Below are 13,028 nucleotides of genomic sequence, written 5' to 3'. Positions count from 1 at the left end.
GATCAGAGAGATTTCACCATCAACAGATATATGAAAGGCCAGAGCAGCGAAATGCATCGTGAGGTACTAGACACATTGCAAAGGGAATATCTCAGCAGTGAAATGGCGAATTCGAAAAATTCCTTTGCTGTTGACGGTAGGAAAACAATGTTTCTGATATTGAGTCAGGTTTTTTTTTGCTGTTTTTCTTTTGTTATAATATTACATGTGATTTTTTAAATATAATGTGTAATTGCAGTACCATGTCCCTCCCACAGGACATAGGGGGTGTAAGAGGTTAATATTCGCCAACGCAACCTTTTTTTCTATGGCATTCTTATATTGCCTTTTTAACATCCACAGCATGAAAACTGGGATTCTAATGTGTTTTTACTTAACACTCGAATCAGAGATATTATTAGGCAAGCTCAGCATGGAAAAGGAGGTTTTCCTCTCAGTTCAGCGCCTCCTACATGGCACATGGCAACCCCAGCTCAATGGAGGAAGCTAGTCAATGAGGTGCAAAAGCAGGAGGACAGGATCAGGTGTGTAAAGGCCATTTCCCAGGCCAAGCAGGGAGAATGGATGAGATGGGAGAGTGTGGAACAACGCAAGATCGTCTTGCAAGACCTATGGACAATGGAACAGATCAGGATCAGTTTCCTCATCAGACCAGCATATGATGTTCTCCCTTCGCCACAGAACCTAAACCTCTGGGTGGGTGAGGATCCCTCATGTCCTTTGTGTTCATCACCTGCAACACTAAGGCACATTTTGACAGGATGTATGGGTGGGTCTTTGCCAAGGACGGTTTACTAGGCGTCATGACCAGGTGATGCGATGTTTGGCCTTAGCATTGGAAAACAAGTGTAACCTGACTAATAAGTTACCACAAGTTCCACCAAAGCATTACACACAAAAGACATTATTCTTCCGTCCAGGAGAGCAACCACCAAGAAAAGGTCTTAAAATCAAGCCTTGCCAAGGACAACTGGAAGCTGCTTGTCAACGGCTTTTTTTTTCCACCTGAGATTGTCACCACCAACTTTTGACCAGACATTGCTTGAGGTCTGGATCAGCATGCCTTGTTCATCTGGTAGAGTTAACAATGTCATGGAAAGATGCTGTGGATGAGGCATATGAGAGGAAGAAACTTCGGTATGCTCAACTAGCTGCTGAAGCGGAACAGCGAGGAGTGAGAGTCTGAATTTACCCAGTGAGGCAGGTTGTCGAGGATTTGTGGCACATTCTACAACTCGCTTTCTCAGAGACGTCGGGTTCAGTGGCCAAGAGTTGCGTCGCACAGTGAAGAACTTATCTGAAGCAGCAGAAAGGAGCAGCAACTGGCTGTGGTTGAGACAGAAAGATTCTCGATGGGGATCTCAAGCACAATAGAAAGAAAGCAACTCTGATATACAGGTAAGTAAGCTGGGCTGAGCTGAGTGGGGGATGGAGGGGGGTGATGCTGGGATGCCAGAATCACTGTTGAGCCCTCTTGAGGTGTTGTGGGCTAGTCAACAAAATACAAAGGATGGAAGGTGCCCACTTGAAGACCCCAGAGATGTATCCTACTTAGCTCAATCCACACTGTTGTCATGCTGATGCACTGGGGAGACCGCTCTGGGTTGATCCCCCAGAGCCAACATTGCAGCCGTTGTGTGTGCTGATGCGCTGGGGAGGCAAAATGAGCTAATCCCTGGAGCCAGCATTACACTTCAACAATCAACACCAGACAGAAGGATATCTACATCATCAGATGGAAAACAACACAAATGAATGGAGATGCAGATGGATCACATTAATTTAATGCAAAGGTACATCTTAGTTGGTGCTTATCTTGGCGAGAGCCAAGTTCAAATCAGCATGAAGTTCAACATCTACTCTCATGTAATAGAAATCAATTCATTTGTCTGGCCACAGTCTTTTACAACTACAGCAGAATCCGACAATGCTTTCAATACAATTAAAGGCTGCCACGTCAGTGAACAGCACCGGTACGGTCGCTCTGAGTTCAGACAATTGGATTTGAACTACCTTCTAGCCGCTCTCACTTACATCAAGCACCGTGGCGTGTGCCTGTAATCCCAGCTACAGGGGGGAGGTTGAGGATGGCAGATCGCTTGAGCATGGGAGCTCTGTGCTGCAATGGGCTGTACCGATCGGGAGTCTGCACTAAGCACGGCATCGACACAGAATTTCTGGGGGAGCTCATGAATGCCAGGTCAGGAAGGGAGCAGGTCAAAACCCCTGTGTGCGAACATTGCAGTGCAACCTTTCCAAAACAATGAAACTCAGTCTCTTCTTTTTACATTTGAAGTACGTACTGTCTAACTGAGCCATTCCAAACATATCAAAACAAAATCCCACCTAAGCTACTTTCCTCATTTATAGCGACTGCCTCTCCATGCCCATAGAAATGATAATCACCAGTTAAAAGCAGTCAGATGGCCATAACAGGCAATAGCACACAGCTCTGAGTGACGGAAAAATTACAGTGGTGTCCAATGAACACTTTTATTTTTTTGATGGGGCTTAGTGCAGTAATGCACATCACATAGTATCAAATCATAGTTAGCTAGATAGAAGCTATCAAGACTATTGCAGTTAGAACACTAGCAAATTGCGTGTGTAAATCAAAGTAATGGAGAAATGCATTAAGCTTCATTCTAATGTTTAAAGAAAAAGGCTGAAATTGCAAATCTTTCGCGGACGCAAGGAATAGAACCCAGGCCAATGGTTTGGAAGGCAACTATGCTCACTAATATAGCACCAACACTTCTGTACTGACTCTTTCATTGATACTCAAATTAAGCCACAAAAATATAGGCCGCTTGGGCAGGATCACAAACTTTAAAAAAATAAAAATAAAAATACTGCAGGACGCACCTGCTGTCAATAAATAAGAATCTCCATGACACACAGAAATACTAACAAGGAAGTCACACAGTTGTTCCAAATATTACAAAATATTTGGTTGCAAAGTGCCAAGTTGTTTTCAGAGAAACTGCCTGCTGAGTTTTTATGTTGGGTTACAGATCGAAATTGGAAAACAGTGCAGTACAAAAAGTTTTTTTTAAAACGGGCTCATCCAGGATTTGAACTCAGCAGTGGGTATATGGGAGATATGGAAATTTGGAAAGATGGTATATTGAACATATGCAAATTTCAGTAGAGGGTATAGAGGAGTTCTACAAATTTCAGCAGAGCAAATATGGGAGATATGCAAATCTCAACAGAGGGTACAAGGGAGATATGCAAATTTGAGCAGGGTTTATGTAGGGGTTTTGCAAATTTCAGCAGAGCAAATATGGTGGATAAACAAATTTCAGCAAAGGGTATAAAGGAGATATCAAAATTTCAGCAGAGTGTATATGGCAGATGTACACATTCTGCAGAGGGTTTATGGGAGCTATACAAATTTCACCAGAGGATATATGGGAATGTATGCAAATTTCAGCAGAGGGTAAATTGGAGATAAGCAAATTTTGGTAGAGGGTATAGGGAGATATGCAAATTTCAGTAGCTGGTATTGGGAGATATGCAGATTTCAGAGAGGGCATATAGGAGATATGCAAATTTTAGCAGAAGGTATATGGGAAACAAGCAAATTTCAATAGAGGGTATATGGGAGATATGGAAATTACACTAGACTGTTAAGGAGACATGCAAATTTTAGCAGAGGGTATTTGGGAGATATGCAAATTATGGATGAGGTAATATGAGAGATATGCAAATTTCACCAGTGGATATTTGTGAGATATGCAAATTTCAGGAGAAGGTATATGGAAGATATGCAAATTTCAGCAGAGTGTATAGGAAGATGAGCAAATTTTGGGAGAGGATATATGGGAGATGTGCAGATTTCATGCGAGGATATTTGGGAGATATGTCAATTTCAGCAGAAGGAATATGGGAGATATACAAATTTCACCAGAGGATAGTATGGGAGATATGCAAATTTTGGAGGACAGTATTTCGCAGGTATGAAAAGTTTGGCAGATGGTATTTCCTAGATATGCAAATTTCAGCAGAGGGTATAAGCGATATATTCAAATTTCACCCGAGGGTATAAGGGAGAAATGTAAATTTGAGCACAGGTTACATGGGAGGTAAGGCAGACGGTATTTTGGCAGACGGTATTTGGTAGATATGAAAATTTTGGCAGATTGTATTTAGCAGATATGCAAATTTTGGCAGAGTGTATTATGGGAGTTATGCAAATTTTGTAGGATAGTATTTGGCAGGTATGCAAATTTTGGCAGATGGTATTTGGCAGATATGTAAATTTTGCCAGAGAGTTTATGTGAGATATACAGACTGGCAGAGTGTATTGTGTGAGATATGCAAATTTTGGACGACAGTATTTGGAAGGTATGCAAATTTTGGCAGAGTGTATTATTGGAGATATGCAAATTTTGGCAGAGAATCTTACGGGAGATATAAAAATGTTGGCACATGGTATAGGGCAGATATGTAAATTTTAGGCATGAGTATTGTGGTAGATATGTAAATTTTCAAGGACAGTATTATGGGAGATATGCAAATTTTAGCAGAGGGTATTACAGGAGAAATGCAGATTTTAGGAGCGAGTATTGTGGGCAATATGCAAATTTTGGGAGAGGGTATTATGGGAGATATGCAAATTTTGGAAGAATGTAGTTGGCAGGTAAGCATATTTTGGCAGAATGTATTTGGCAGAGAGTCTTACGGGAGATATAAAAATGTTGGCACATGGTAAGGGCAGAAATGTAAATTTTAGGCGTGAGTATTGTGGTAGATATGTAAATTTTCAAGGACAATATTATGGAAGATATGCAAATTTTGGCAGAGGGTTTAGGGCAGATATGCTAATTTTAGGTGCGAGTATTGTGGGAGATATGCAAATTTTTGCAAAGGGAGATATATACATTTTGCCCAAGTTTTTGACCAGGGTATAGGGCACATATGCTAATTTTTTGGAGCGTGAATTGTGGGAGATATGCAAATTTTGGTGGTCATTATTTTGCCGGTATGCAGATTTTGGCAGACTGTATTTGGCAGATATGCAAATTTTGGCAGAGGGTATTATGGGAGATATACACATTTTGGCACAGGGTATAGGGCAGATATGCTAATTTTTTACAGCGTGTATTGTGGCAGATATGCTAATTTTGGCTGAGGTTATTAGGGGAGATATGCAAATTTGGGCAGAGGGTGTTATGGGAGATATATAAATTTTTGCCCTGGTTATAGGGCAGATATGCTAATTATAGGAGTGTGAATTCTGGGAGATATGAACATTTCTGATTACTTTATGTAGCCAGTATGCAGAATTTAGCAAATGCTATTTGGCTGATATGCCAATTTGGGCAGAGGGTATTATGGGAGATATGCAAATTTTGGCACAGGGTATAGGTCAGCTATGCTAATTTTAGGAAGATCTGTTGTATAAAATATGCACATTTTGGTGGTCACTATTCTGCAGGTATGCAGATTTTGGCAGACAGTAGTTGGCAGATATGCAAATTTGGGCAGAAGGAATTTATGGGATATATGCAAATTTTGGCAGATTGTATTATGAGAGATACGCAAACTTTGAGACAGGTTATATGACAGATATGCTAATTTTAGGAGAGAGTATTGTGGGGGATATGGAAATTTTTGCATACTGTATTTGGCATATATGCAAATCTTGGCAGAGGGTATTATGGGAGATATACAAATTTTGGCACAGGGTATAGGGCAGATATGCTCATTTGTGGAGCGTGATTTGCAGAAGATATGCAAATTTTTTGGTCACTTCTTTCCAGGTATGCAGATTTTGGCAGACAGTATTTGACAGATATGTAAATTTTGGCAGAGGGTATTATGGGAGATTTGGCAGATATTTGCAGAGGTGCATTTGGCAGATATGTAAATTTGGGCAGAAGGTATTTATGGGAGATTTGGGAGATTATGCAAATTTTGGCACAGGGTATATGGCGGATATGCTAATTTTAGGAGCAAGTATTGTGGGAGATATGCAAATGTTGGTGGACTGTATTTGGCAGATATGCAAATTTTGGCAGATAATATTAAGGGATATGCAAATTTTTGAGGAAAGTATTTGGCAGGTATGCATATTTTGGCAGAATGTGTTTGGCAGATATACAAATTCTGGCAGAGGGTATTATGGGAGATATACAAATTTTGGCAGAGGGTATTACGGGAGATATGCAAATTTTGCAGAGGGTTTAGAGCATATATGTTAACTTTAGGAACAAGTATTGTGGGAGATATGCAAGTTTTGGGAGATATATCTATTTTTGCATATGGTATAGGGCAGATCTGCTAATTTTAGGAGCGTGAATTGTGGGACATATACAAATTTGGTAAGAGATATACTAATTTTAGGAGCATGTATTGTGGATGATATGCAAATTTTGGTGTTACTATTTTGCAGATATGCAGATTTTGGCAGTCAGTATTTGGCAGATATGCAAATATGCATATTTTGGCTGAGGTTAAAATTTTGAACCAGGCTCTATGGCAGATATGCTAATTTTAGGAGAGAGTTTTGTGGGAGATATGCACATTTTTGCACACTGTATTTGGCATATATGCAAATTTTGGCAGAGGGTATTATGGGGATATGCACATTTTGGCAGACTGTATTACGGGAGAAATGCACATTTTGACAGAGGCTTTAGGACAGATATGCTAATTTTAGGAGCGCGTATTGTGGGAGATATGCTTATTTTGGCAAAGGGTGTTATGGGAGATATATAAATTGTTTCCCAGGGTATAGGGCATATATGCTTATTTTAGAAGCGTGAATTGTGAGAGATATGCAAATTTTGGCAGACCGTATTTGGCAGATATGCAAATTTTGGCAGAGGGAATTAGGATAGATATTAAAATATTGGCACGGGGTATAGGGCAGATATGCCAATTTTAGGTGAGTGTATTGTGGGAGATATGCTCTGTTTAGCATGACTAGTTCTACAAGGGAACTAGTCTACTTGGAGAAAAGATCCTCGAGCAGGTTCGGAAGCATTTAAACTAGAAAGGAAGGGGGGAGAAATCAACAAAAAAACAGAAGGGAGACCGCATCAAAACAAGAACAACAACTCAGGTAAGACAACCATTAAATGTATTTATCTAAATGCTAGAAGTATCAGAAACAAAATTCTAGAACTTGAAGCTACTGCACTAACAGGTAACTATGATGTGATAGGTGTTACAGAAACGTGGTTATCTGAGAGTGATGGGGACGAATATAATATTTGTGGGTATACACTGTATAGGAAAGACAGGCAGGACAGAAGAGGAGGAGGGGTAGCGCTATACATAAGAAACAGTCTTGAAGCCCAGGTGTTAAACCTGGACAAAGAAAATAAAACCGAATCAATATGGGTCAGAATAACAGACAAAAATTCAAAAGGCATAATAATAGGAGCATGCTATAGACCGCCAGATTCAGACGGTGAGCACAATAATCTGTTATACAATGACATTAGAAATGTGTGTAGCAAAGGAGAAGCCATACTAATGGGGGATTTCAACTTCCCCCAAATAAAATGGGAAAACCCGGTGGGTAGCGCGAAGGATGAAATTGAAATGGTGGAAATGACAAATGACTGCTTCCTAACACAATTTGTGAAGGCACCCACTAGAGGGGAGGCATGCCTTGATTTAGTCTTTTCAAATAACGAAGATAGAATAACTAAAACAGAGGTCAGAGAACCACTGGCAAACTCAGACCACAACATGGTCTCATTTGAAGTGTTTTTTAAATCCCCAAAAGTAAAGACTAAAGCTAAGGTTTACAATTTTAGAAAAGCAAACTATGAAGGTATGAAACAGAGACTAACAGAAGTAGATTGGAGTAAAATAGAGAAAACACCCACAGAAGAAGGATGGTTGTTCTTCAAAAACGTAGTACTAGAGGCGCAAAACAATTATATCCCTAAAGTAGACAAATCTAAATGTAAAACTAAATTGCCAAAATGGTTTAATAGATCAATTAAAAAAAATATTCAGCGAAAAAAGGCACTTTACAGAGCATTAAAAAAGGACCAAAAAGAAAGTACACAGAAAGAGTACACAGAACTGCAAACGCAAGTCAAAAAGGAAGTTAGAAAGGCCAAGAGAGAAATAGAAATGAACATTGCTAAGGGAGCTAAAACCAATTCCAAAATGTTTTTCCAATATTACAACAGCAAGAGAACATTCAAAGAGGAGATTAAATGTTTAAGAGATACAAATGGCAAAATCGTAGAGGAAGAAAAAAAAATAGCAAATATGTTAAATGATTACTTTTCACAAGTTTTTACAAAGGAAGATACTGACAACATGCCCCACATGTCATCCAGTTCCTATCCAGTTTTAAATAACTTTAGCATAACTGAGGCAGAAGTGTTAAAGGGACTAGGAGCTCTTAAAATAAACAAATCCCCTGGGCCGGATGAGATCCTCCCAGTAGTACTCAAAGAAATGAAAGAAGTAATTTACAAACCGCTAACCAAGATCATGCAGCAGTCTCTTGACACAGGGGTGGTACCGACAGACTGGAAAATTGCAAACGTAATACCGATCCACAAAAAGGGAAACAAAACTGAACCAGGTAACTACAGACCAGTAAGCCTGACTTCTATTATATGCAAACTTATGGAAACTATAATAAGAGCCAAAATGGAAAATTACCTATATGGTAACAGGGTACTGGGAGACAGTCAACATGGTTTTAGGAAAGGGAGATCGTGCCTAACTAACTTGCTTGATTTTTTTGAGGATGCAACATCGATAATGGATAATTGCAAAGCATATGACATGGTTTATTTAGATTTCCAGAAAGCTTTTGACAAAGTCCCGCACAAAAGATTAATTCTCAAACTGAACGCAGTTGGGATTCAAGGAAACACATGTACATGGATTAGGGAGTGGTTAACATGTAGAAAACAGAAAGTACTGATTAGAGGAAAAACCTCAGAATGGAGTGTGGTAACCAGCGGTGTACCACAGGGATCAGTATTAGGTCCTCTGCTATTCCTAATCTACATTAATGATTTAGATTCTGGTATAGTAAGCAAACTTGTTAAATTTGCAGACGACACAAAAGTAGGAGGAGTGGCAAACACTGTTGCAGCAGCAAAGGTCATTCAAAATGATCTAGACAAGATTCAGAACTGGGCAGATACATGGCAAATTACATTTAATAGAGAAAAGTGTAAGGTACTGCACGCAGGAAATAAAAATGTACATTATAAATATCATATGGGAGATATTGAAATTGGAGAAGGAATCTATGAAAAAGACCTAGGAGTTTTTGTTGACTCAGAAATGTCTTCATCTAGACAATGTGGGGAAGCTATAAAAAAGGCTAACAAGATACTCGGATACATTGTGAAAAGTGTTGAATTTAAATCAAGGGAAGTAATGTTAAAACTGTACAATGCACTTGTAAGACCTCATCTTGAATATTGTGTGCAGTTCTGGTCACCTCGCTATAAAAAAGATATTGCTGCTCTAGAAAGAGTGCAAAGAAGAGCGACCAGAATTATTCCGGGCTTAAAAGGCATGTCATATGCAGACAGGCTAAAAGAATTGAATCTGTTCAGTCTTGAACAAAGAGACTACGTGGCGACCTAATTCAAGCATTCAAAATTCTAAAAGGTATTGACAGTGTCGACGCAAGGGACTTTTTCAGCCTGAAAAAAGAAACAAGGACCAGGGGTCACAAATGGAGTTTAGAAAAAGGGGCATTCAGAACAGAAAATAGGAGACACTTTTTTACACAGAGAATTGTGAGGGTCTGGAATCAACTCCCCAGTAATGTTGTTGAAGCTGACACCCTGGGATCCTTCAAGAAGCTGCTTGATGAGATTTTGGGATCAATAAGCTACTAACAACCAAACGAGCAAGATGGGCCGAATGGCCTCCTCTCGTTTGTAAACTTTCTTATGTTCTAATGCAAATTTTGGCAGACAATATTTTGCAGATATGCAAATTTTGGCACAGTCTATTATGGGGAGATATGCAAATTTTGGCAGAGGTTATTATGGGAGATATGTATATATTTGGACAGTGTATAGAACAGATGTGCTAATTGTAGGAGTGTGTATTTGGGGAGATATACACATTTTGCAGGCCAGAATTTGGCTGGTATGCAAATTTTGGCAGACCGTATTTGACAGATTTACAAAGGGAATTAGGGTAGATATTAATATTTTGGCACAGGGTATAGGGCAGATATGCTAATTTTAGGAGAGTGTGTTGTGGGAGATATGCAAATTTTGGAGGACAGTATTTGGAAGGTGTGCAAATTTCGGCAGACCGTATTTGGCAGATATGCAAATTTTGGCTGAGGGTATTATGGGAGATATGCAAATATTGGACGACAGTATTTGGAAGTTATACAAATTATGACAGACAATACTTGTCAGATATGCAAACTTTAGCAGAGGGTACTTTTCAGATATGCAAATTCTGGCAGAGAGAATCAGAGTAGATATTAAAATTTGGGTAGGTATGTATTTGGCAGATATGGAAATTTTGGCAGTGATTATTATTAGATATGCAAATTTTGGTTGAGGTTATTAGGAGAGTTATGCAAATTTGGGCACAGTGTATAGTGCAGATATATTAACTTCAGGAGCATGTATTTTGGGACATATACACATTTTTGACAACAGTGTTTGGAATGTATGCAAATTCTGGTAGATAGTATTATGGGAGATATGCAAATTTTTAGGACCATGTATTTTGGAAGATATGCATATTTTGGAGGACAGTATTTGGCAGTTATGCAAATTTTGACAGACTGTATTTGGCAAATATGCAAATTTTGGCAAAGTGTAATATCGGAGTTAGGCGATATTTTTGATCAGTGTATAATGCAGATATGCTAATTTTAAAAGCGTCTAGTGTGAGAGATTTGCAAATTTTGAAATATAGTAGGGCAGGTATGCAAATTTTGGCAAAGAGTATTATGGGAGATATTAAAATTTTGCACAGAGTATAGGGCAGATATACTAATGTCAGGAGCATGTATTGTGGAAGAGATGCAACTGGTCCTAAAACTATCATATCTATCTGCCCTATACCCTGAGCAAAAAGATTGCATATCACCCATATTTCCCTCTGCCAAAATTTGCATATATGCCAAATACAGTCTGCCAAAATTTGTATAACTGCCAAATAAGGTATTTGGGTATAGGGCAGGTATGCTAAAGTTAGACTTTTGGGAGATATGCAAATTTTGGAGGACAGTATTTGGCAGTTATACAAATTTTGACAGACTGTATTTGGCAGATATACAAATTTTGGCAGGGTGTAATTTGAGAGGCAATATTTTTGCACAGGGTATAGCGCAGATATGCTAATTTTAAAAGCTTTTATTGCGGGAGATTTGCAAATTTTGGATTACAGTATGGCTGGTATGCAAATTTTGGCAGAGGGTATTTGGCAGATAAGGAAATTTTGGCAGTGGTTATTAGATATGCAAATTGTGGTTGAGGTTATTAGGGGAGTTATGCAAATTTGGGCACAGTGTATATTGCAGATATGTTAACTTCAGGAGCGTGTATTTTGGGAGATATGCACATTTTTGACAACAGTGTTTGGAAGGTATGCAAATTTCGGTAGATAGTATTATAAGAACATAAGAACATAAGAAAGTTTACAAACGAGAGGAGGCCATTCGGCCCATCTTGCTCGTTTGGTTGTTAGTAGCTTATTGATCCCAAAATCTCATCAAGCAGCTGCTTGAAGGATCCCAGGGTGTCAGCTTCAACAACATTACTGGGGAGTTGATTCCAGACCCTCACAATTCTCTGTGTAAAAAAGTGTCTCCTATTTTCTGTTCTGAATGCCCCTTTTTCTAAACTCCATTTGTGACCCCTGGTCCTTGTTTCTTTTTTCAGGCTGAAAAAGTCCCTTGGGTCGACACTGTCAATACCTTTTAGAATTTTGAATGCTTGAATTAGGTCGCCACGTAGTCTTCTTTGTTCAAGACTGAACAGATTCAATTCTTTTAGCCTGTCTGCATATGACATGCCTTTTAAGCCCGGAATAATTCTGGTCGCTCTTCTTTGCACTCTTTCTAGAGCAGCAATATCTTTTTTATAGCGAGGTGACCAGAACTGAACACAGTATTCAAGATGAGGTCTTACTAGTGCATTGTACAGTTTTAACATTACTTCCCTTGATTTAAATTTAACACTTTTCACAATGTATCCGAGCATCTTGTTAGCCTTTTTTATAGCTTCCCCACATGGTCTAGATGAAGACATTTCTGAGTCAACAAAAACTCCTAGGTCTTTTTCATAGATTCCTTCTCCAATTTCAATATCTCCCATATGATATTTATAATGTACATTTTTATTTCCTGCGTGCAGTACCTTACACTTTTCTCTATTAAATGTCATTTGCCATGTGTCTGCCCAGTTCTGAATCTTGTCTAGATCATTTTGAATGACCTTTGCTGCTGCAACAGTGTTTGCCACTCCTCCTACTTTTGTGTCGTCTGCAAATTTAACAAGTTTGCTTACTATACCAGAATCTAAATCATTAATGTAGATTAGGAATAGCAGAGGACCTAATACTGATCCCTGTGGTACACCGCTGGTTACCACACTCCATTCTGAGGTTTTTCCTCTAATCAGTACTTTCTGTTTTCTACATGTTAACCACTCCCTAATCCATGTACATGTGTTTCCTTGAATCCCAACTGCGTTCAGTTTGAGAATTAATCTTTTGTGCGGGACTTTGTCAAAAGCTTTCTGGAAATCTAAATAAACCATGTCATATGCTTTGCAATTATCCATTATTGATGTTGCATCCTCAAAAAAATCAAGCAAGTTAGTTAGACACGATCTCCCTTTCCTAAAACCATGCTGACTGTCTCACAGGACCCTGTTACCATATAGGTAATTTTCCATTTTGGATCTTATTATAGTTTCCATAAGTTTGCATATAATAGAAGTCAGGCTTACTGGTCTGTAGTTACCTGGTTCAGTTTTGTTTCCCTTTTTTTGGATTGGTATTACGTTTGCAATTTTCCAGTCTGTCGGTACCACCCCTGTGTCAAG

This window comes from Polyodon spathula, chromosome 32, assembly GCF_017654505.1.
Source record: "Polyodon spathula isolate WHYD16114869_AA chromosome 32, ASM1765450v1, whole genome shotgun sequence".
Taxonomy (NCBI): domain Eukaryota; kingdom Metazoa; phylum Chordata; class Actinopteri; order Acipenseriformes; family Polyodontidae; genus Polyodon; species Polyodon spathula.
The sequence above is the reverse complement of the archived record's forward strand: the minus strand, read 5'-3'. Positions refer to the sequence as shown.